The 24,389-nt window shown below is 43.3% G+C and overlaps 1 long non-coding RNA gene across 2 annotated transcripts in view; it reads right to left on the reverse strand.

Moving 5' to 3' along the window:
* Nucleotides 1–5,062: 5,062 nt before the first annotated feature.
* LOC116477299 (uncharacterized) overlaps nt 5,063–24,389 on the reverse strand; it is a 156,335-nt gene continuing 137,008 nt past the window's right edge. For both annotated transcript variants that reach the window (XR_009215713.1, XR_009215712.1), the window contains 2 exons: nt 5,979–6,104; nt 5,063–5,260 (listed from right to left, as the gene is read on the reverse strand). This is a non-coding gene — a long non-coding RNA (uncharacterized LOC116477299). The remainder of the gene's footprint in view (nt 5,261–5,978; nt 6,105–24,389) is intronic.

A 24,389-nucleotide genomic window follows, 5' to 3' on the forward strand; every position in this document is an offset into this window, starting at 1 on the left:
TTTCTGACCTGATTAGTCAGTCCTGTGCAATACTGGATTGTTAAATATTTTGAATACCACTCAAAACTCTAGGACTTTTTACTTGGGGTATTGGAGCAGAGAGACAAAAACCCTCAGGAAGACTTCTTTTCATCAAAATTCAACTAAGCACCTACTATGTGTCAGACTCTTAGACATGCCTGCAGTCCCCAAACATCAGGTCTGCTAGGTGTGGTGCTGTCCAGAAGGAATTATGATTTCCCAGTATTATCAGATCCAGTAAAGAACTCAGTGAGAATAAACGCTGGAGAACTAACCGCAACCAAATCCTAATGCTCCTTAGGCTGCAATAATGCCACCTCCCTATTGTCTTCTGGAGGGCAGGAGGTATTGGGCAGGAGGCAGAATGGAGGAGAAGCCCACTAGGGCTTTATTCTAAATAATTATTTGCAATTATCTGAAAGGGAAAGGAATTGCAATAGCAGGGAATCAAATCCTCCTAACCTTTGCTTATCCGAATTTCCTTCTTTACCTATTTTCTGAGAAGGAGATTACCTCTTCCATGAAGTTTTTGTTTTCAGATTTTAGAAGGGACTTCACTCTCTTTTTTGCTTCTATTGCTATTTGTAAGGTCAGCTACTACAGTCTCACAGCACTTTACTATATTTATCTATTTAAAATGTTGTCTTCCCCAACCAGACCCAGATCTTCTCTAAGAAAGGACTGAGTCCATTTATCTTTTCCTTCTCGATGCCTAAGAGTGCCTGGTACATAATGCAACTTTGTAAATACTTGTTAAATGAAAAATGAATGGCTAAATAAGTAAAAATGAATGAATAAATAAACGAATTCCTAGACTCTGGCTCTCTGTAGGCATCACTAAATTATGTTGCCTATCTGGCTCCTGGTGGCATTTGTGTTCTAGCCCCTGCTGTAAGTGATAATTAATTAAAATTAGGATCAGCTGGAGTGTTAGAAAATCCTGAAATAGCAGTAGCTTAATAAGAATCGAGGTTTCTTTCTTTCTCATTGAAAGTTTGAAAGAAACAGCCAGGGTTTGCATGGTGTTCCATGGTTTGTTTCTATCTTGCTGTGCATGACCTCCACTGCTAAGGCCATTTATGGCCCAAGATGATTACTCCAGCTCCAGCCATCACATCTGTATTCCATCCTGCAGAAAGGAAGAAAGAAGGTAAAGAGCACATTATGACTCTTTAAGAACACTTGTTAAAGTTGCACACTCCATTTCTATGTAAATCCCATTGATTGTAACAGGATTAAGTCACGTGGTCACCCCTTGCTCAGAGGAGGTTGGAAGATATGGTTTTGGTTGTTAATAGCCACTGAAAATGTGGGAGTTATATTACTATTGAAGAATGGTGATTGAAGAACAACACACAATGTCTGCTATAGTAACCATTTATGGTTTTTTTCTTTGTTTTTTGGCAAGAGAGTGGATGGATGAAACCAATAGTATAGAAAGATCAATATGGTGGCTGGAAGGAATAAGACATTAAACAAAGAAGATACTGGAGTCAAGGAGACCAGTAGGAGGCAGTTTCGCAAAAGTCTAGATAGATGAGATGAAATAGGACAGTAGCAGATAGGTTGGAAGGGTAGATGCAGATTGCTAAAGCAGTTTGGTAGTGAACTAGTCAATGCCGTGTGAATATCGCTGGGGTGAGGAAAAAGAAGGAGTCTAGAATTAGGCTCCCTTTGTGATTGGTGCCCTTGGAAATGGAGCTGTCACTGATTGATTTGGGGAATTTCAGGAAGACCTCAGCAGGTGAGGTAGAGATGAGTGCTGAGAGCGCTGATTTTGATTTGGGACCCTTAAAGAGCTGAGCGCTGACTGATTCAGGTAACCCCTAGAGATCTAGGTAACCCCTAGAGTTTCCCAGAGTGCACCCCCAGAAGAAAACTCTAGGGATTACTTGGATCAGTCAGTAAGAATGGACAGTTGTCCAGTTGGAATGAGTACAGTGGAGCAGGAAACACAGTTGGAGGGTGAGGGTAGGCTCATCTTCTTGTCTTCTCCCGGTACTATGGTCATTGCCCTGTTAGAAGGGCCCCCATTGTCCTAGGGGCTACCAACCCATTCTCAGAAGAGTTTGAAGACAGAAGTGATTTCAAATTCTCACTAATTAAAATGAAGGCTATCAGCATGTGCCTGAAGTCCTGCTGCTGCTGCAGAGGAAGTAAGGAGGGGTTCTCAAATCCACAGCCAAGCCTCTAGGCAGCATCCTGACTCCAGGGGGAGGTGCTGGGAAGCTGGGGAGGGGCAGCCACGTGCCAGCTGGCTGTGCCAAGTGAGGGAGCCACATGCCTGGGGTTCTGCCATGTGTTTGTTTATTTGGTTTGGCTGATGTAAAACATACACACACAGACTCACAGCCTTAGGGCCTGTTTGCAGAGCCCATGTTTAATCCTCAACTAAAATCAGGAACAGCGCAGGGAAAAAGAAGGAAGCCAAAATAGCAGAATACAACCAGGTAGCAGAGTTTGTTCATTCATTCATTAATTTATTCATTCACTCATTTAGCAAATTAATACCAGGCACTATGCAAGGCACTGGGGCAATAACGTGAATATGTTTCCCCAAGGAGCTCCAAGACAGGGTCTGGGAACAGAGACAAGGGAAGAGGTCATTTTAGTACAAAGTGAAAGGTGCATGATACCGATTTACAGCACTGCTCTGATTTGGTCATTTCCTGGCTCAAAATTCGACAGGGGCTCCCCTTATATCTAATCACACCCTTAAACCTTCACCCATGCTCCAAATTCAGGGGAATTCAAGCAGCTCCACGATCATGCTGCCCCTCACATCTCCTGACCTGCTCACACTCTGTTTCTCCTGCTTGTTAGGGCCTTCTTTCTTCTGTTCTTTGTTGCTTCCCACTCAGCCTTGAAAGTCAAGTGTCATCATCTCCTGGTGACCATCCTCTGGGTCCTCACTACATGCCCTGCAGCCTTTATTGCTGGCACTGCTCAACTGCAACTTTCACCTGCCCATCTCCCCTGTGGCCTGTGAGCAACTCCAGCAGAGATGGATCTTGTCCACATCTGTATCCTGGCAGCTAATCGATGCCTGGCACAGAAACACTCTTAATAAATGCCTGTCCAATTGAATGGACATAATTTAGTGCCACTATGGATAGCCTCAATGTGCCATAATTAAAATACACTTGGATTCTGGAGTCAAACCCTGAGCTCTGTCACCTCCACCTTATCATTTCCTTCTCTGAGCATCAGTTTTCTTTTTCTTCAGCTTAATCTGATAATATTTCTAAGTATGTCTTATATGAAAATGCTTTCTTTGGTACTTGTTCACCTTTCTTTCTTTAATGTGATAAACATGGAGCATTTATTTATTACTTTTATGATTATCCTCCTAAGAAAAAGACAAGGCCCTGCTCTGAGGAGTGAAGACACAATCCAGCAGGCAGGAGGGATGGCTAAGTTCAAAGTCTTCAGAAATGCCCCTCATGGACACCCCCAGGGTGCCCATCTCCAGGTTTCCACCAGGTAATATGGCCTTTTAGGTCATTATAAAGATGGATTTGATAATATGAAAGAGTGAAAACATTCTATTCTCCAAGTTTGCTTTCTTGATGTGTAACATTTAAATATTTAGATGTATGGTGTTTGAGTCTGTAGTTAGCTTGGGCTGCATTTTAGTTAAGTTTTGGCTGCCACCACGAAATATCACAGATGGAGTAATTTATAAACAATAGAGATTTATTCCTCATGGTTCTGGAGGCTGTGAAGTTCAAGATCAAGGTGCTGACTAATTTGGTTTTTGGTGAGAGCTGTCGCTGTGGCCACATTTTTGCAGTGTCCTCATATGGCAGGGGGCAGGAGGGGAGTCTCTTTTTATAAAGAGACATCCCCCAACATGAGGGATCCATCCTCATGACCTAATTACCTCCCAAAAGCCCTGCTTCCAAACACCATCATATTAGGGGTTAAAGCATAAACATATGACTTCTGGGGAACACAGCTTAGTCTGCAGCAGCCTGCCTTGGTATCCCTGCTCTAGGTGCCACAAATGTTAGTGATGGGCCTTGGATGATGGAAGTGTAGGGGAGTTAGCTTCCCATGGTGGGGATCCCTTGGACCAGTGAGAAAAGGGAAAGGGAAAAAGAAGGAGCCAAATACATAAATACCCAGTTAAAAGAAAAAACTTTAGACAAATTAAACTTTACACAGTTTAATTGGGCAAAGAACGATTTGCGAATCGGCCAGCCCCCAGAACCAGAATAGGTTCAGAGCTACTCCACATGGTCGAATATTTATGGACAGAAAAAGGAAAGTGACCTAGCAAAACCAGAAGTGAGGTACAGAAACAGCTGGATTGGTTACAGCTGGGCCTTTGCCTTATTTGAACCTGCTTTGAACAGTCAGCTGCCTGCAGTTGGCTGAGACTCTGGTACTTGTTACAAGAGTAGGTTACAGTCTGTTTACATATAAAGTTGGTTTATGGTTCACCATGTATGGAGAAACATTTAGGCCAAACTTATAATATGTATGGAGGCAATTGTAAGCAAACTTAATTCAACAACTCCTTCCCTTCTCTCCCCTTCCTTTCTCCATTACCCTTAGAGGTGGTTTCTCCTTGCAAATGATCTAGAGGAATTCCAAGTGCTGCAGCTTACCTGCCCAGCAAGCTGCTGTGTCTCAGGGAGGAGACGTTGCATATTTTCTTGCCTCATTTCCCTTTTCAACTCATTCTCACCACCCCCTGGGCCTCACCCTCAAGGCCCTGATTTTGCTTCTACTAAATGTCAGCACTTTAACCTTGGGCTTTGCTTTCTAGAGGACTGAGAGTGAAGAAACTGCCTCTGTCACTTACTAGTTATGACTTTGAAGCAGGTTACTTGACCTCTTGTGCCTCAGTTTTCTCCTCTGTAAAATGGCGATAAATGATAATAACTCCCATAGAGAGTTTCTGTGAAGAGAAGACTAAATGAGTTATTAATGTCAATTAACTGCCCCATAAATGTTAGGTTTTATAATTCTTCTTTCTTCAAGGATACTGTATTGGTTTGCTTGGGGCTGCCATAACAAAATACTACAGACTGGGTGGCTTAAACAACAGGAATTTATTTTTGCATAATTCTGGAGACTAGAAGTCCAAGGTAAAGGTGTCGGCAGGGTTGGTTTCTTCTGAGGCCTCACTCCTTGGCTTGCAGCTGGCTGTCTTCTCGCCATGTCTTCACATGGTCTTTTCTCGGTGTGTCCTCATCCCTGGTGCCTCTTTTCCTCTTCAAATTTCCTCTTCCTGTAAGGACACCAGTCAGATTGGAATAGAGCCCACCCTGATGGCCTCCTTTTAACTTAAGCACCTCTTTTCAAGGCCGCATCTTCGAATCCAGTCACATTCTAAAGTACTGGAGTTTCAACATATGAGTTTTGGAGGGACACCATTATAGCCCAGGACAGACACTGGTTAAGTGCTACCTCTGTGTAGAGTGACCAACTCAACCTCCACCAGGTTTGCCTTGGATTTTCCTGGTTTTAGTACAGAAATTCCAGCATCCCAAGGAATCCCTCAGTCCTGGGTAAGTTAGGAAGATTGGTCAGCCTAGCTCTTCCAGAAGCTTTACTCAAGTCTTTTGCAATATGTAAGGACTAGAGGAACCCAATGTGCATCTAGAACTCCATCCTTCCCAGTGAACTTTGACAGCCATTAACTTGCTTAATCCTCATTTCAGCCTTGTGAAGTAGGTGGGGAAGGAAACAATATTCCAGTTATATAAAGGAAGAAATAGGCTCAGAAAGATTCATCTTGGCTCCCTTGGCTCTGTTTCTCTTTCTCTGGGTTCTTTCATTATTAGGTGCTTCCAAGACCAAGATAACCAGGCAATCATAGTAGATGCATCAATGCACCCTTGCCCAAGGGCCTAGACAAGAGGTAAGTAACCATGATTTATCAGTGAGTGAGTCCTGAAATTTCTCTCGTGCGATTTGAATTAAAGAAATTAAACAGACAATCATACCTGTACTACTTGGGTAGCAGTGATAGGTGGGCCACAGCCTGGGCCTTAGAGCAAATGCCCCTGGCTGGAAAACTGGAGGGTGGGAGGGGAGCAGGGAGAGATGCAGGCTGTGTTTGAGGATCTGCTCTGAAAGGCAGGGAGGGAAGCCATTGATTAGTGAGCTTTGTTTGATCTGCTCAAGGATCAAAGGAACAAATACCATGTAGGAAGATAAAAGTTGACCTGGAAACCCTATGTCCTAGCCTGCTGGGATCCAGTCTGCCTTAGGCCCATGGCTCAGGCTGGAGGACTCTCACAGGAACCACAGGCAAGACTGCAAGCTCACTTCTTCCTCAGCCTGACCCCTGACCCCTCCCTTACCCATGGCCTTTAAGAAGAGCTTTCTTTTGTCCCTTGGGCACTCTCTGGGGTAAGGGGTGCTCAAGGTTACAAGGGGGCCCAGAGATCAAGAATTATTTCTGACCTTTGAAGAACACAGGGAGTCACCAGATGATATGTGATGAATGCTATGATTAAGCTGGGCTTGGAAGACTGAAAGTATACCACTCACTAAGAAATCCCTAAACCTACCCTGTAGGGCACAGAGGAAGGCAGCCCAGCTTATGCTTCAAGGAATAAATTGATAGAGGAGATGGTTCCTGGTTTTCTTTTGGGAGGAAGGAAAGGACGTGCATATGAACAAAGCTAAGGAGGTGATTAACAACATGATACAGTAAGGACCAGCCAATATTAACCGAATTTCTAATCTGTGCCAGGACCTCCATCATCTCATGGAATCCCAATGGCATTCAATGAAGCAGCCTTGGGATTCTTCCATTTCATAATGGAATGAGAGAAATGAGGCTCACAAAGGTTGGATAACTTGCCTGAGGTCACACTGTTGACATATGGCAGAGCCGGGTTGTGAACACAGATCTCCCTACTTGAAAATCTGGCTTCTCACCCGTAAAGGTGTGGTTATATCCATGTTTTCAAAAGTTCCCTCTGGTTGCTGGGGGTAGACTGGAGGAGCTAGAAGTAGTGTCTGCGGAACCAGTTAGGACTGTATTGCAATAGTTTCAGGTAGCCGGTATAGTTTCCTAACCCACAAGATCAGGTGTGCAGAAATGAAGCGAATTTTCCATAAACTTGAACCCAAGTCCATTGTTGGCAGATATTTAATCTTAGTTCAGGGATTTCTCCACCTCTTCCTTCTCCCCATGGTAGCATCTAAGTTCTACATGAGGAAGGGATTGTATAGCATCAAGTCACGGAATGAGAGTTAGAGGTGGAGGCTGGCAAGGGCTATCATCTATTCACACTTTGACATCCAGGGCCTTCCTGGTCACTTTTTCAGTAAGATCATCATGTGGCCTTTTCATTTTCTAGACAGGGAGGTCTAGACTCTACCATTTCCCCAGCCCATGCTTTGTGGGGAATGCAAAAGGGCTGAATTAGGTCCTAAGCCTAGATGTCTGAAGCAACTACACCTAACCTTCCTGTTCTGTTCCCCGGTAGCTAATGGGAGAATTCTGGAGGTTGCCATCTTTCCAGGCAGAAAATGGGAAGGGGAGCACAGGCTCTCTTTGTCCTCAGATCCTGGAAATAAAGGGGAGAACTATCCCCCACTTCCCACTCTTGGGATCAGACCAGGCATGCAGGTCACAGAGACCCCTCTCAGGGGTCCAGACAGGTGTTCACTTGATTAATCTTCTGACTATCTGCCAATTCTACCAGATCTTTAAACTTTATGCTTTCTGTAAGTATCCTTTCTAGTCTACTGTTTAGGCTAGGATTTTGGCTGTTGACTCAATAATTAATTTGCTTGTTTCTCTTTGTATTTCTGTTATAGCTACCTTTCTCTGAGGCAATGGATGCTCAGGCTTTATGTTCTAGTTTTAATGGAGGAAAGACCATGGATGTGTAGAAATAATAATGGGAACAAAAGCACTGGAGTTAATATTTCAAATTACTATTATGTTTTACATACAGGCTATCTGAAGGTCTGGATCATGACAGCGGCAGTAGGGGAGGCAATGAGGGAGTTGATTAGAGAGAGCTTCAAGGATCAGAATTCAAATGTTTTGGCAAATGGTAAAATCTGGAGGATAAGGAAGAGAGATGTTTTCTGTGTCTCTTTCAGGTATCATTTAGCTTCACATGAATTTTATCACCTTGCCTAGAATCAGCCACCATCTGCCAGGGTAAGCTGTGGCTGGTCCATGTCATATAGAACCAAATCAAGGGTACCAAATTATTGTGGACTTACCCGATATCTGGCCTCTTTTTGTTATTTACTTAGGCTCCTGACTTTTTCTGAAATGAATAGACACTAAAGCCTGCTGGAGAATTTCATGGAAATCAAGATGACTCAACCCAGAGTCCATTTCAAGGTTAGGATGCTAGAGGACACCAACAAAGGAGTACGGCAGTGAAACAGATCAGCTCACATCCAAGCCCTTGCATGATCAATCCTGCAGTAGGACTGCTGCTCAGTTGGGACTCATGAGAGCCTGGAAGAGGAAAAGGCAGCTCTAAGCATAGCAAAGAAGCTGTTATGGAAAAGACCCAAATGTTAAAATGGTGGACATAGTAAAGTGATTGGTTCTGCTTAGGGGAATCTAGATCCCCACATTTGGACCTCCACTGGAGTCTCAGAAGAACAAGTGCCGGTGGGACTTGCCACAGAGGCCAAGGCAGTGAACATCAGGCACATCACAGTCCCCAAGATGGGGAGAAGACTGAGATGCAGGGTAACAACTGCAGTCCATTCATGGGAGCCATGTTTATCTTAAATCATCGACAGTGAGATAAGGATCATGTCAGCCTTCATACCTTTGATGATGATCCCAGGCTGCAACAGTGACACATAGAACTGGATTCAGTAACTAACTACAGATTCCATCAACCAGGAGTAGTAAAGTGAAAGGCAGAAATTGGGAGGAGGGGCTTCTTTCTTGCTTATAAAACTTTATTTGGTTGTGTTGAGTATGTGCATGTATGTATGAAATCCCATAAAGCACTCTTCTTAGGAACAAGCCAACATGCCACAATGTAGGAGATCTTTGGAGCACTGGCCTAAATGGGCAGAGAGCTCAAGGGACTCTGCTTTGTACAAGGCATGATTTGTACCACCACCACTATCCCTGTTTCAGAGCACTGTTGAATTGTTCCAAGCCTGGATTTCTATGTCAGTTCCTTGTCTATAGTACTTGACTGATAAATGCTAGTTTCTGAAATCTGCTTTGGTTCTGTAATTTATTAGACAGCTTTTTCTTCCCATTTTATTACTTGTTTTTACTGTCATTGGTATATTATCTCTTACAGTGAAAACATTCATAGGCTGATTGAAGAGAAGATCTGAAATTATTAGGCAGCAAGCATACAAAGCCACTGCTTTATAAAGATAATGTCTTAAAGGCCTAATGTCTATGGTTCAAAGTAGCCTGGAGATGTTGGCTAAATCTTCCATCGTGGAGTCTTCATGGGATCTGGAAGCCCTGTTTGAATTACTGATTTATCTTCCTTCAGGCCCTATAAGTTGGCTTTCCACATCTGTAGGTTCCACAATCAACCCTGGATCGAAAACATTTGAAAAAATAATAATACAACAATAAATAATAATATACATTAGAAAATAATACAACTATTTACATAGCATTTACATTGTATTAGGTATTATAAGCAATCTAGAGATGATTTAAAGTATATGAGAGAATGTGTGGGACTTATATGCAAATACTATACCATTTTATATAAGGAACTTGAGCATGAACAAATTTCAGTATCCGCGGGAGGGCCTGGAACCAATTTCCCATGGATGCCATTACACAAAGACTAATTAGAAACTTTTGCGTGGATATGGAACCCCTGGCTATTCAGAAGTGCCTTTGAGGTTGGTGTAGTGTATTAATAACTTTTAACAAAAACCTCTTGAGGTAGATAGGGTATATGGTAGTATCATTTTTATTTAACATAGAACAGTGAGGTCCAAAGAGGACTAAAGTTGCTTGCTGCAAAATTGGTTTCATCCATTTGTTCATACATTCATCTCAAATATTATTGCTTGCCTAACCTAGCACGTTCCAGGCTCTGGGCTTGGTACTTACTATGCTGAAAGAAACAAGATCCAGTATTGAGCCCAGTTGCTCACAGTCTAGTGAAGGAGACAGACACACAAAAGAACATTATAAACCAATTAATTTATTCAACAAATATTTATTGAGATCTTACTCGATGTCTGGTACTGGGAACATAGCAACAAGTAGGTCAAAGTCCATGCTCTCAGTTTTGGGTGACACAGATAATAAATGAGTATATAATATGTTAGGTGGTGATAAGTCCTATGAAGAAATGTCAGGAAGGAAAGGGGACAGAGTGTAGCAGGTGTGGAACTGTGGCATTTTAGATAAGTTCAAGAAGACCTCTCAGATAAGGTGGCATTTGGGAGATAATTAAATGCACTGAAGGAATAAGTCCCAGGAGTCCAGGGAGGGGGAACATCAAGTGCAAAGATCCTGAGGCAGGAGTGGGCCTTGTGTGTTGAAGGAACAGCAGGAAAGGCAGTGGGACTGGAGGGGAACGAATGAAGGAGGACGAAGGAGCAGATGAAGGCATAGAGGGAGAAGAGGGCCAGGTCATGAGGATGGAGGTCCAGCAGGCATGGTAAAGACGTTGGATGTTTTTTAAAAAAGACAGGAAGCCACGAAAAGATTTTGTGCAAAGAATTGACGTGATTAAATGATGTTTTGACAGGGTTACCCCATAACTTGCTGTGAATAGACTGTGAAGGTCAAGAGCAGAAGTAGAGCAGTCAGTCTGGAGATTATTGCAAACGGGCCAGGGGACAGGTCATGGTGCCTGGTACTGGAGCCATAGCCAAGGAGGCAATGAGAGATGAGGTTAGGGATATTTCTTTAATACATTTGCTGACATTTGGGTATTGGCTGTGAGAAAAGGAGAGGAATACACAAAAACGTGGGCGCACTGAGAAAAGACACTGCCATTGGTCAAGTTTGCTGGGAGACAGTTTCTAAGTCTTTTAAGATTTGGGTGCAGGAGGTTTATTGGGGTGCATTCTCAGAAACAACACCTTTGAAGGAGCGAATGCAGCCTGGAGAGGGAGAAGTTGTGCTGTGATGCAGTCACAACAGAGGCTACAGCTGATCCCACAGGAAGCTTGGGAACTGGGACAACCCTTTCTTATTTTCTCATTTAAGCAAAAGGTCCAGATCTTTGTAGCTCCACATCAACCAGTCATTATAGTGGCACACTGCCCCGGGGATGGGGCATAACCATGGGTGAAGTGGCTACTTTTTGCTGAGAGCAAGTCCTGGAGAGAGATTCTTCTGTGACTTATTAGCACCCAATACTATCAGCAGCCCAGGGGGTGAGAGCCTGTGTCCTGAAGGGTGCCTGGGTGGCACAGCACACACACTGTCAACTGCAAATGCCCACTCCAGTCTAGGCAGGGAAGAGTCAGGGAGGACTTCCTGGAGGAGATGATACCTAGGCTGGTTTCAAAGCACCCCATGCTACTTTTCTCAGTTATGTGATTTTATTATGAGCAAGAAGGTGCTTAAACACTATCCTAACTCAAATACCCCAATTATGCTCATTTGTTAAATCGTCAATGAAACTGAACTCTGATGTTAATTGCCTTTTAAACTAAAGCATTTTCAGCTCCCCAAATTATAATAAATCCCTCTGATTTACAGCTACGCCATTATATTTTTAAAAAAATCGATTGATTCAGAATATATAACTATTTTTAAAATCTATTGATTCAGAGCATACAACTGAGGCAAAATTGATATTCCAATTGTTCAAATTTCTGGCAACCAAATATTCCTCAATAAACAGAATTCTAACATGCTGATATTTTTATTAGCTCTTATTGGCAGGAAATCCCTTCCAAGAGCTAACATAAATCCTGTTTGGTACAATTTGGGACATTTCCTCTAGATTTTTCTGCAGAGGAGTTGGAGAATGGCTGGCAGCCGGATCTATGCCATAGGCTATTCCTGCACTTAAAGCCTGTTTATGAGGATGATTCTCATCATTTTGAGAGAAAAATGTTAGTGATAGAGACTGGCAACTGGAAGAATATATTATAAAATGTATGCTCCATGAATGAGCAGGCATGTATATGTGTGTGGCTATGTATTTGCATCTATAAGTATGTATGGTGCTATGTGTATATATACACACACATATGTAAGCAAGTATGATGGGTATTAGGAGAATGTGTGTATGAATATTTTTGTTTGTGTTTGTGTGAGAATCTTCATGTGTAGGGATATGTTTATAATGTATGTATGTCTGGGCAAGTGATTCAAGTGTGTGTATATATTTAGGTTTGTGCATGTGTGTGCATGAGAATAAACACATGTGGGCAGGTCAACAGTTGTTCCCAGCCACATGAAGTAATCAGATCTCATGGTGCCATGGCAAGAATATAAATGCCAAGGTCAGGTTTCTTGGCCTGCATCAACTTTACTCTAGTGATCTTGCTCCAAACATTTTCCTTATGGGGCCTCTCTAGTTCCTCCCTCTCTTCCCACCAGGGGTGCAGGCCCAGAGTGGCCTCAGACAGCTTCCCGGCCTTTGGAGCTGTGCTCTGATGTCTGCCCCAGGAGCCTTAGCTGTGGCAGTCTTGTCATGTTGGACTCTGCTGTCACTGCCAAAGTGACAAATGATGATCAGAACTGGAGCTGCCCAGAAACCCAACTTCTGTGCAGGGCCCTTTGATCTGCCCAGGCTTGGAATGGAGCAGAGTCTGGCACAGGTGACTTTGATGGGGCCAGGCCAATGAGGGGGCTGTAGGCTGGTCCCACCCAGTCCCCACAGCCTTTGATGCCCACCTGCCCTGCAAGGATCAGGCTACAGAAGCAGGCTAGTTGGAGTAGAAGCCAGCCGCAGCACTACACTCTGCTCCTCAGCTTCGGTGGAAAATCACCATCTGGGTGTTTGGCCTGGTGATGCTTGGATCTCAGGGCTGCAGAAGCCAATTCTTAGAAATATTGTTCTTGCAACTACCCATCTATCAATTCAGCTAGTATTTATGGAAAACTTACAGAGTCAGCAGAGCAAAGTTATTACATGCACAGCCTTTCGAGTCAGAATGCTTGGATTAAATTTGGCCACTTATTAGTTGTTCCAACTTAGGCGAGTTAAATAACTTGCATGTGTCCCTCTGTGTCTCCATTTTCTCATCTGTTATGAGGTTGTTATGAAGACCAAATTAGATAGTGCAAATAAGGCGCCTGAAACCTATTAAGACTTCACAAATGTTATATATTATTATTGCAGGGGACTGTATGTTTGAGTGGAGAAATCTTATCAGCTCTGAAGCCCTATGACTTGGGTTCAAATCCCAGCTCCAGGTCCTGGCCCCATCATTTTCCAGTTAACTTATCTCATGGGGTTATTATGAGGAGTAAATGAGCAAATATATATAAAGTGCTTAGAATAGTGGCTGGCACTGAATAAGAGCTTCATAGAAGTTAGTTTTTGATAATGATAATGACTTGAAACAAGGCCAGCCTGGGTCAGAGGGTATGAAGTTCTTTGACTATCTCTGGAATAAATCTTCAATCTTCAATTTATTTATTTATTTTTCTGAAAGATCAGATCTACTCCTATAATTTTGACTGCTATTCTCTGACTCCCAAATTCCAAATTCAACCATGTCATTTTCCTGCTTAAATTCCTCTAGTGGATTCCACTTTCCAGAGAATATTCCAAAACACTTAACACAGCATTTGAGACTGTCTGCCATCTGTCCTTTGCTGATCTCCTCAGCATTGTAACTCATAACCCTTCCTGTTCCTACCTCCCACATCCACTGCCAAGCATACTGAGAATGCAGACTCCATGTACCTTTATGTGCTTGTGCCCTCTACCTAGAATGCCCTTTCCTCCATTGTCTGGCTGTGAACTATTTCTGTTCCTTCAAGACTCAGATCTCAGGTCCTTCCCATATAAAGCACAAAGCCTTTTTTTTTTTTTTTAACTATTCCCTGCAAAGTAGAGTTAGGCATTACTTATTTTATGCTTCTGTCTTAGACTCAGGACATGCCTTGGCTTCTGTGACATGGCAGGACACTTGCTGGTCCACTTTCCTTATAGACTATGAGCTTCCAGAGTGGGATCCTGAACCATCAGACTCAATCAATAGCATTAAGCACAGTGCTTGTCACCTAATAAACACTCCATAATCATCTGCTGAGCAGATTAACTCAATCTATCTCTCCCACTTCTCAGGTCCACTGACCTCCTGGACAGCTTCCCCTTGGAATCTCATGGCTCCTCAAGTTCAGCTGATACATGCCATTTCAATATCACTCTCCCTCATGCTGTTCCTTCTTAATTCAATGAGTGGCACCATCCATCCATCCAGTCTCCAGATATGGAAACTGGAGGGTCATTGTTGAAGTCCTTGCTCATAGTCTTACATACCCATCCCAAGCCATTTTGATGTCTTGGGACACTAAAAGCCCCCTTAAATGTTTCTTCTGTTTTTCCTTCTTCTCCATTTGCATCCCCACTTCCACTCTGGATGATGCCTATGGAAATCTTCTCACATTCCTCCAGGACTTGAAAAGTTTCCCGTAATTTCCAGGATACCATCCAAACTCCTTGGTGGCACTTGTAGGGTCCTCCAGGATCTTACTCCAGCTTTACTCTCCACAGTTACAACTCCTCATTGCATCCAGTGCTCTTGTTATGCCTGAAAACTCATCCTTCCAGAATATGCCAACTTTTACCTACCACTAGCTCACTGGACAGTTGTTCCCTGGACTCCTTGGAATGCCGTTCTCCCACTTCCTCCCCTAGAATATGCTTCCTCTCCCTAGAAACTCAGCAAAAATGCCACCTCAGGACAGCTTTCCAGACTCTTCTTCTATATCCTCCCGTCTTTTCCTGCTACGGCCATGCTGAGACCATTGTTCCCTCCTGGGTGCTCTCACAGCTCTTAATGATCAGCTGACCATGCTGTATTGTATCTACTTATTTTAAAGAATGTGTTTATCCCCTGTCTAGACTATGAGCCCTTTGAGAACAATTGTGTGAACTTAAGTTAATAATACTGTCTGACTTTCAGGTTCTTAATCTATCAAATGGGGATAATGTTAGCCATACCTTCTTGGCAGGGCATTGTAAGGGTGAAATGACACAATGTGTGACAAGGGTCTGGGCTCATAAAAGGCACTCAGTAAACAAGCATATCTGTATGATCTTGCTGGCAGGAACAATGCCTGTTGTGAGAGAGTTCCAGAGATGAGAGCCCAGAGAGCACCCAATCACCCCAGCTGACTTTTCAGCAGCTTAATGGTACTTTCAAGTAGACTTAGTGAAATGGCTCCATCAATTTCTTCAACTCTCTACAACTGAGTGACTTTGCACTCATTATCTTGCCTCTTTGTATCTCAGCTTCCTTGTTTGAAATATGGAGATAGTAATACTATACTTATCTCACAAGGAAGTTTGTTATGAGAATTAAATAAGATGCATGTAGGTATTTGTGTTAGCTATTGTTATTATTATTAATGAGTGAACATCATGGAGCAGATGGATCTATGCTTGAATAATGCTTCATAAATAAATTATTAGCATCTTAAAGGGGCTAAAGATACAGGTATTTGAAGAGATGGAAACTGAGAGATTCAAAGCCAGTGGCAGCAATGATTGCAAGGAGCTATAAAGGTGAGCCATGAAATTCCAGCTAAGAATGGAGAATTCCTACCCTGCTTGCAGGCTTGAAAACACAGGGGTGAAATATGTAGCCATCAAGTAGCTCAAACCTAGAGAAGGTTAGGAAGACTTTTTTAGTAATGCTAAAATAGTGCTACCCCCCTCCCTAATCCTGAAATTAGGGGTCAGACCTCACTTCCACTTCCCATTCCTAACCCCTCCCCCACCACAACACCCTGTGATGAACAAAGGGCCTCTGGGTGTTGGACCATGCTCAAAAGCTCTGGCTGATGCTAGTCTTGCCTAGCCCTCACCTCACCCAGCCAGCATCATGGTTAAATTCTGGGCATGGACGTGTCAGTCTGCATGGATCACATTAACAGCTATAAGGCTAAGACCCAGGGTGAGTGGGGGGAGTTACTTAGCCTTTTGCAATCTCTGTTTCCTTGCCTGTAAAGTAGAGATATTATAAGGACCAATTTCATAAGGTTGCTGTGAGGATTACATTATATAATGCATATAAAGATCACTGTTTGGTATATAATAACTGTTCAATAAATGCTAGCTCTTTTGATTAGTTGCCTGCCAGCTACCACACACTTTCTCCTGGATCCAACGAAAAACCTGCTGGTTCATATGTCAAGATACTTCTCCCCACTTCTTGTTAAGTGGGTCATAGTGTATATCCTGAAGGCTATATAACTTCCAGCACCTCAATAGACCATGTCTGAAAGACGAACAATGCCCGGGATCCACTTTCTGGCATCCAAGAGTTCCCAACACAGTCCTCACCTCCAGCTGTATCTTCAATAACCTTCATTCCCACACTTGACACCTCATCCCAACTGGGCTTTTCCCAATGATCCTAGCCAGCCCTGCCCTTTCTTGTCTCTGGGCTCTCCTCACGTCACCTCACTTTGCTTTTCTCAAATTCCACCTCTTCTATGAAGCCCCTGTTGATTTTTCTTTTTCACTTTTTTTTTTTTTTTGATGGAGACTCACTCTGTTGCCCAGGCTGGAGTGCAATGGTGCGATTTTGGCTCACTGCAACCTCCACCTCCCGGTTCAAGCAATTCTCCTGCCTCAGCCTCCCAACTAGCTGGCACTACAGGTGCCCAACACCATGCCCAGCTAATTTTTGTATTTTTAGTAGAGATGGGTTTTCACCATGTTGGCCAGGCTGGTCTCGAACTCCTGACCTCAGATGATCCACCCACCTTGGCCTCCCAAAGTGATAGGATTACAGGCGTGAGCCACCATGCCCGGCCCCCCTATTGATTTTCTAATGAGAGAGAACCATTCTTTCCTTGGTCTCTTCCCACTTCACCTTTCAATGTGTATCTCATTCCTACATCTTACCCTGGCCATGCACACTTACTGAATGCAAGGTTCCTCTGGGAAAAGGTTTCAGCTTACTCACTGCTATATCCCTGACATAGGTCCCAGCACATAGTAGGTTTTGACATATGACATTTTCCTTTTCATTATATACCCATCAAAGAGAATTTGTAAGCTGCCCACTTCCCCCAAATTTCTCTGCTTTGAGAAAGATAAAGCTGTAGGAAATAGCAACAGCCACCTAGCTAATGGTGGTGCCTGGAAGTCTGGTCTCTCCCCAAGCAGAGCCTGAGAGAAGGACTTAGTTATAAGGAGATAATCCCAGTAAGCAGAGATTGGGGAGGAAAAGTCAATATAAAGGTATATTATTGATGTTGCTGCCTTGGGCCTCAGGGGCTATATTCTGCTGCAGCCTTCTGAGTGGTGTCTAGACCACATCCCAGCATGACTCATCTGAGGGACAGGAAGCTGGATGATTTACCTCTCAGTTCCCATACCCCCTCAGTTTAGGTTTGTTCACTTGAGGTCAATAGTTCGTCTGCGTTTCCAGGCTCTGCATATGTAAAGACCAAGTGGCTTCTCACGGAGCTGATGAGGGCCCTAGGTCCTCATGAAAGTGAATAGATGTGCAGCCCATGGTTGAGGTGGGGCCTGGCCGGTGTGAGGTAAGTCTGAGCTTGCATGGTAGTATCAGCTGAAGCTGTCACTAAACTCAGAGGTGAGCTCAGAGGAGATGATGTGGAGCCCTGTCTTAGGTCAAGATTCCCGGAAACAGACTCTAGGTGAAAGTGCATTGGTTAATTGGGCAGCGTTGTGAAGAATAACTCAGAGGATAAGGAAGGCAGAGTTGGACAGAGGCAGAAATTAAATGGTAATGTACTTGCAACAGGGGATCTGCCAATTCCAGAAGGATCCCTGGAGCTGAGATGGTCCTTCAGAGATGTTCCAAGGCAAGACAAGGTGCCTTCACTTTGGTACCCTCACACCAACCAGTCACTGAATGTGTCTTGCCCTAGGGAGGGGGCATAAACTAGATTTTCCCCTCTACAAACAGCAATTCCAAGGAAAGAGACTCAGCAGAAGCCATCAGCATGTGACACACTCAGCAGCTGGAGAAATAAGAGCTTTAGTCATGAAGCAGGGACCCATTTGGTGCCTACAGAATCCACTGCAGACACAAAAGGCATCTCCAGACTCAATACAGGAGGCTTGGTTGAATAAACTCATTGGGGATTTTTAAATAACTGTTATCATCTCTCTCTTCTTCCACCCATTCTAGATTTCCCTCACCCTTGGGAAACACTTCAGGTTGTTTGCCCTGAGTGATCTAGACTGAGTGATTTTGGAGATCTAGACTTTCATCTCAGAGGAGTCTGAGTCTTAGTAGCCTTGCTCTGGTTAGGCCTTGAATGCTGACGTTATTGATTCACGATTTCCACTGGTTGTAGAAGAACCAAAAGACTCCCTTTGAACTTTCTGAGTTCTGGCCACATTCCTCTTTGCCCTCACTTTATAGCAGTAACCTAAGTGCCTCCAGCAGGTCCCATTCCTTTACCTCCTTCTCTACCTGAGGAGGAGCCCAAAGTGACCTGGTGGGAATCATAGTTTCAGCTTTAGTGGAATACTTATTGTGTCCCCTGGTGAAAATGCTCTTTCCCTGGGAAACAGAACTATTAATCCAGCAGAAATTAAGGTTGTGGGGATGGGAAACACAAACTCTGCAGGTGGGTCATGAGAGTGAGAGAGGACAATTCTACTTTCACATTTGGTTCCTGGACTACTGGAGCCAATAGTGGGCTCAGTCATGGCCCTAAAAGATATCAAGTTTTCATCTCTGGAATCAGAAAATGTAATCTTATATGGAAAAATTATCTTTGTAGATGTGGATTAAGTTAAGGATTTTGAGATGGAGAGATTACCGTGGATTATCTAGTGGGTTCTAAATGTAATCAAAGCATCCTTAGAGAGGCAGCGAGAGCAGAGATGCAGACGGAAGAGAAGGCAATGAGAAGCTTGTGGCGAACGTTGGAAAGATGTGGCCACAAACCAAGAAATGCTGGCAGGAACCAGAAAGGTGAGACAGGCAGGAAATGGATTTGCTTCTAGAGCTTCTGGAAGAGGCGTGGTCCTGCCAACACCTTGACTTTGATTCATAGATACTGATTTCAGACTTCTGGCCTCCAGAACTGTGAGAGAATAAATTCTAAGTTACCAAGTTTATGGCAAGTTTTCACAGCAGCTGCGGAAAACTAATACAGAAACACAGTACAATATATTGCTGTTTGATTTATGCTTATATCACATACTGGAAAACAACAACCTTGCCCCTCAAGGTTTTGCTCCAAACTGGTGCCTAGCTGAGTGTTTAATGGGCAACAGCCCATTATTCTGGTAGACCTGTATTCACTGATTCATCACCAATATTTATGAGAAAATACATCTTTATAGACATTTTGGCAACAACATTTCTGAGCCCACCAGATCTGAGGCTATGAGGACTCAGATGAATTTATATAAGATGACTCTCCCCCAAGGTTCAGAATGACCTTGCTAGGCTACAGATAGACAAAGGGCAAATGAGATCTTGGGCCAGAATCTATTTTCTACTTGGTTCACTTTCTCTGCAGAATGCTCAGATCAAGTGGGTTTCTGATTTTTTAGCTATAGAAACATGCCTGATGATAGCTGTTTCAGTTTTAGAAGTTTACACTTTGCATATGTTCTATTTTAAACTCAGATACCATGCTGAATTAAGAAGTAAAACGTCTGAACCTCAGCAAGACCCTTTGTTTTCGCTTTTCCTTTCTTCCCTACTACCCATCCCCCATCCCCCCAACCCCCACCATGTGGAAGGATCTTTATAGCTTAAACCTTCCTCTGCAAAGCAAAATGAGTCCATTTATTTCTACCAGCCGACAGAGCCTGGGCCTGCCTTCCTCTGTAGCACAGAGCGCATGTCCTCTTTGGCAAGGAGAGAAAGAAAGGATATTGAATACTTTTATTCCCCGTCTGTTTGATAAAAAAGCATGTTTGTTTTTGTTCATAGATTTAAAGCCCAAAATGGGCCAGTACTGTAAATAAAACATGCAATCTCGTTTGAAAAATTTATTACAAGGAATTTTGTTTATGATTTCATGTTCTCCAGTAATAATTAATTGGAGGTCTTCTGTGGTCCCCGCAGACCAACAATCATTCAGACTGTACAGAAAGGCGATCCAACACAGCCTCTCTCCTGTCTCTAATCCACGGCCAAAGGAACTATCTCTGGCTTTGCTACCACTTTAGCCTACATCGAGGAAGTTAAATCCATAATATGACTTGCCTACTACAGTTTTGGGGGCATGTTCACTGTCTGTGTGTGATGCTGATGTCAGAACACCCTCTTGGGAATCCCTCAGGTCAGGAAACTCTACCTTTAAACTGTACTGAGAGTTTGGATTATGGCCCACCTGACTTCTCAAGTGCTGAGAATGGAAGGTTGTTGAAACTGTTTGATCTAACAAAGGAAACACTCTTATATACACACATCCCTACCCACACAAATACAGTTGCCCCTCAAACAGTGAAGGAGTTGGGAGTGCTGACCCCCATACAGTCAAAAATCTGTGTATAACTTTTGATTCCCCAAAACCTCAATACTAATAGTCTACTGTTGACTGGAAGCCTTACTGATAAGATAAATAGTTGATTAAGACGTATTTTGTATGTTAAACTGTGTTCTTACAATAAGGTAAGCTAGAGAAAAAGAAATGTCTTTAAGAAGATCATAAGGAAGAGAAAATCTATTTACTATTAATTAACTGGAAGTGGGTCATCATAAAAGTCTTAATCCTTGTCATCTTCATGTTGAGTAGGCTGAGGAGGAGGAGGAAGAGAAGGAATTGGTCTTGCTCTCTCAGGGTGGCAGAGATGGAAGAAAATCTACCTATCAGAGGACCTGGGCAGTTCAAACCCATGTTGTTCAAGGGTGAACTATAATGATAAAAATAGTCCCAGTCATACAAATGACAATAACTAATGTTTATTGAGTATTTTTGATGTGTTGGACACTGTACTAAGAGCTTTTCATATGAATTATCTCAGTCCTTACAACAGCTGTTTCAATCAGTACAGGTTGGGTTAGACTGTGTTAACAAACAATTTCAACATGTCAGGGGTTTACAATGACAAGACTAATTTCTCTCTTTTGTTCCCTGTTCATAGTGGATTGGTGGGGTCTCTGTTCCAGAGTTCTCGATCTGGGACTCAGGCAGCCAATACCTGGAACATGGATGGCCTTAGTGGCAGAGGAAAGGAAAGTCCTAGAAGACCTCACATCAGCAGGTAAGTGGCACAGATCACTTCTGCTCACAACTTTCTGGCCAGAAATAATCGCATGACCCTTCCTGCTCACAAAGGGGTCACCTTCTCCTTAACATAGTAAGTATAACCCTACTATGTTATAAACCTTATAAAGTAGGTACTTTTAAAAACATTGCTAATAGATTTACAGATGAGGAAACTGAGGAACAGAGAGGATATGTAACTTGTCCTAGACCATGCATCTAGTAAGTGGTGGAGCCAAGATTGAGACTCAGGCAGTTTGATATTTCCTGCCATGTGCACTCACATATGTGCATTCATATATACACACATTTAAACACATGCACTCACATGCGCACTCATATCCCAGGGTACTGTGTAAGTGGCCAGATGCTGTTGGGTCAATGCATTCTGTATACACATCCAGGAGTGAAAATAGAATGGTGAGTGTGAGCCAAAGTCCCTAGAGAGAATCAAAGGTCAAACAGGGAAACTATGTTTAGCCACTAAATCCAAAAGGCAGGATCGAGGCCAAGAAGGAAAAAAAACAAAAAACAAAAAAACAACTAAAAACCAAGGGTCAAGAACAGGACAAACTGAAAGAGGAATATGGTTGGCAGCAAAGAGGAGCTGGTCAATGCTGGACGCTGACCACAAAGAAGTCTTTGTGTTGCTGTAGCGTGGGTGGGCTTGGCTGAAAGGTCCAAGGAGGAAGCAGCGCATGACACATTCTCCCAAGGCTGCCTCTGCCAATCCGCATTTTCACTGGGGTGTTCATCCTTCCCAACATGCAGGAGGTGGGAAAGATCTCAAAGATGGAGTTGGAATCTTCTTTGGGAATCGGATTTGGCAGTGTTGTTGCTCAAAGAGGTTCTCTTTGGCCCTGCCCCTTCATGTGAAACTGGCCTGACCCCTTTTCATAATGGATTTAGAGGCAGAAGCATCACTATGCCATAATTTCCTTTCTTTCTGACTCTAATTCCTTGATCTCTTATTATTGATGCTAGTCCAATAATTTTTTGAGCTGTGTCTGGCAGGGTTTTTCCTGTCTAAGAATGATTGAAAGAATTTAATGAGGGGACTATTTACAAAGGAGTGAGCAGGATTGAGGCAACTCACAAGAGATGATGAGCACCCTGAGGCTGGCAGCTGTGGGATCCTGCCACTACCCCTAGGCCTGAAGGGGTAAAGGACAGGTGCACTTACCAGTCCTGGGCTGAGCTATGGCTGTAGGAGAGCATTTGCTGATAGGGGTGATGGCATCAGTAAAGAAACATGGCAAGGAGGGAGCTGGAAGAATAAGTATTCAGGCTTCTACCTTTCCACCTCTGATCTACTGATGAAGCCCCCCACTGGCTGAACTTGACCAGAAGCCAAAGGAAAAAGTAATCTGAATAATGCATCTATAAAGCCCATCTTTTCAGAATGTAGAGCAGGTTAGAAAAGGGTGAAGAGGGACAAAACTACCCAGGATATATGCTGTTCTTGGTTTCTAGTCTTGATGCTTCTAAGGAACCTTCTCCCATCAACTCACACTATTACCAAAATCTCCTAGGGTTACCCACTTCTGTAACAGTAGCTGTGGTTCTTTGGCCGCTACTCTAGGGATTGTTGCTTACTCATCCATTTAGTCATTTGTTCAAAAAAAAATTGAGCACCAATTGTTAGCCAGGCCCTATTTTAGATTCTTGGGATCCAGTGGTGAATAGAACCAAGTGCCTGCTCTCAAGGTGCTTATGTTCTAGTGAGGAAAACTGACAATAAACAAATTTACAAAGAGTGATATTAGAGAATGCCAGCTAGGAAAACGAGGCGGCACAAGAAGGCAAAGAGTAATGGAAGCTGCTATGTTAGATGGCATTACCAGGAAAGTCCTCTCTGAGGAGGTGGCATACTGAGTCACCACATACATGCACATAGGATTGTAGTAGCATGTGGTGCATACACTGTCTCTGTCATTTGGAAATTTCAATACTTTTGGGAACAAGGTATTACATTTTTTTAAAATGAAAAGACAAAGGTTAATTAACAATTCAAGGCCCAGGGCAATGGCTCATGCCTGTAATCTGAACACTTCGGAGGCTGAGGCGGGGACATCACAAGGTGAGGAGTTCGAGACCAGCCTGCCCAGCATGGTGAAACCCCGTCTCTACTAAAAATACAAAAATAAGCCAGGCATGTGCATGCCTGAAGTCCCAGCTACTCGGGAGACTGAGGCAGGAGAATTGCTTCACCCTGGGAGGTTGCAGTGAGCCAAAATCATGCCACTGGACTCCAGCCTGGGCAACAGAGCAAGACTATGTCTCAAAAAAAACAATCAATTCAAAGGGGATTTTTCACAAGTTGAGAGAATGAGGCAGGCATCCTTTAAGAACTTAGAGCTCAAAGGAGAAGTAATTACCTTAGACAGAGACAGTGCTTTATAGTTCCTTGATGGATAAGGTCATTGACTATACAGAAAGAAGTAGCGATAGAGTTTGGATGTTTGTCCCCTCCAAATCTCATATTGAAACATGATCCCCAGTGTTGGAGGTGGGACCTAGTGGGAGGTGTTTTGGTCCTGGGGACAAATCCCTCATAAATAGCTTATTGCCCTGCTTGTGGTAATGAGAGTGTTCTCACTCTATTAGTTACCTTGAGATCTGATGGTTTAAAAGGGCCTAGCCTCTCTCTTGCCTCCTCTCTGACTGTTTGACACATCTGCTCCCCTTTCCTTTAGCCATGAATAAAAGCTTCCTGAGGCCTCAATAGAAGCCTCAGATGCTGGTGCCATGCTTGTATAGCCTGCAGAACTGTGAGCCAAATAAACCTCTTCTTTATAAATTACCCAGTCTCAGGTATTTCTCTGTAGCAATGCAAAACGGGCTAACAAAAATAGGGAGGACATTGGTGGTAGTAAGAGGAGCGTGGCAGAGGGAGGCAGTTTTGTGGTCGGGAAGCCAGTGTGAGCAAAGTTGTAGAGATGACAGGGAGTTAGTGACAATGGGGGAGCATGTGGGAGAAAGTTAATGAATTTCGCAGGTTGCAGGCAAGGATTCCACAGATGCTTTGAATTACTCTCCAGCCAATTGGCAGCAAAATATTCTAGGATAGCAG

This window comes from Hylobates moloch, unplaced genomic scaffold (assembly GCF_009828535.3).
Source record: "Hylobates moloch isolate HMO894 unplaced genomic scaffold, HMol_V3 SCAFFOLD_11, whole genome shotgun sequence".
NCBI lineage: Eukaryota > Metazoa > Chordata > Mammalia > Primates > Hylobatidae > Hylobates > Hylobates moloch.